We start from the raw sequence: 1,838 nt of genomic DNA, 5'->3' as shown, positions 1-1,838 counted from the left end.
ATATATATATACGCACGCACACATTAATATCGAACAGTTGGAACGAGTGCCCAACACGCCATTGGAGGATGAATATTATTTATTTGTAGGTTAACCAGGCTACCATTGACCAGGCTCCAAGATGGAGACGAACACCAACGCTCCATGTGAAAGGCTTGATAATTGGTAAGAGATATCTCTCTTAGCGTGAAACCAATGGTAGCCTAAAAAAGTATAAACAGGGGTTGGACAAAATAATGGAAACCCCTTAAAATTTCAAACAAATATATTTTAATATAGGTAAGACTGCCTATGGCAGTAATTACAGCTTGAATTCTACGAGGTATGGACTCGTACAAAGTTTGAACTGTTTCCAAAGGAATTTTTGTCTATTCTTCAGCTAAAACACTCTCCAGTTCTTGTAGTGATGATGGTGGAGGATATCGACTGCTTACTTGGTTTTCTAAAATACATCATAAATGTTCAATAATGTTGAGATCTGGAGACTGGAGATGTGGACGAAGAATCTCGTACAATTTCAAGACTCACATAGCAAAAGAAGACCTGTCCTTCAAGAAGAGCATTCTTTGCAAAACAACTGAAAGAATACCAATGAAACTTCAAATTGTCGCTACCTGTTCCTTGCAGGTACCATCAAAAGAAGGAAAGAAAGAACAAAGGAAATTTCGAAAGAAGTAACATTTTTTATGGCAAAAGAAATTAAATTTCCCATATTTATCACTTCAAAATGTAGAAGCAAAAGTAGAAAAAGTGCTGAATACCTACGATAAAATGTGTAAAGCAAAAAAAATACGACTTACGATTCATTGAAAGGAACTTTTGAAATCACAAAGGAAAACGGTGAATGGCGGTGCTGTGAGGATAGAAGGTTATATTATTTTCAAATTGAAAGCAAGGGACAAGTTCAGCTTCACTAGAATGTTCCTCATGCTATTCAGTAACAACTTTAGCTGTGTGAATTGGTGCATTATCATCCCGAAAGATTACGTTTCCCTCCGGAAACAATTCTGCAACCATAGGATGATTTTCTGATTGCAGCCCACCCGTGAAAACCGAATTTGTGCAGCTCTCGGCGAACAGTTTTTGTTGAAACTGAGTTCTCGAGGTGGTCATTAAGCTCTGCAGTAATTTTGGGAGCTGTACTTATGTGATCCTTTCAAACAATTCGCCTAAGAATCCAACGGCCCCTATCTGAAAGTTTTGGTTTTCTTCCGGAGTTTTGTTTGGACGTGGAGGTTTTTCCCTCTTTCTCAAAGGCTGTCGTTACTTTCAAGACAGTACTTCTTGATACACCAAACATTTCAGCTGTTTTCGTTACACTAGCGCCTGCCATAAGAGCACCAACAATTTGACCTCTTGGAAAGTCCGATAGATCTGTTATTTTAATGGATTTGAATTACCTTTTTCTGATGATATCTGAAAAGAAACAGCAATTTTAGCAAAACATATTATGCAACACTATTAATAAATCAAAAGACATAAAAATAAACAAGCTTTTGATAATTTTATAGATATTTCAAAATTATGATTCTATGATGCTAGGTGTTTCCATTATTTTGTCCAACCCCTGTATATATTTAGCAGAAGTAACAAAGTGACTCAAAGCTCAAGAGTTTGTACTGGTACTTATATAGATATATGCATATACATATGTATGCATATATATATATATACAAAAGACACCGATAGAATAAGTACTAGGCTTACAAAGAATAAGTACTGGGGTCGATTTGTTCGACTAAAGACGGTGCTCCACCATGGCAACAGTCAAATGTAACAAGAAATGTTAGTTATCCCGTTCTCACCTCACTTAGTCTCTCTGTGTCTCTCTTCCTCTC

Source organism: Octopus bimaculoides, chromosome 6 (assembly GCF_001194135.2).
Source record: "Octopus bimaculoides isolate UCB-OBI-ISO-001 chromosome 6, ASM119413v2, whole genome shotgun sequence".
NCBI classification, from domain to species: domain Eukaryota; kingdom Metazoa; phylum Mollusca; class Cephalopoda; order Octopoda; family Octopodidae; genus Octopus; species Octopus bimaculoides.
This window is presented reverse-complemented; position numbering follows the sequence as displayed.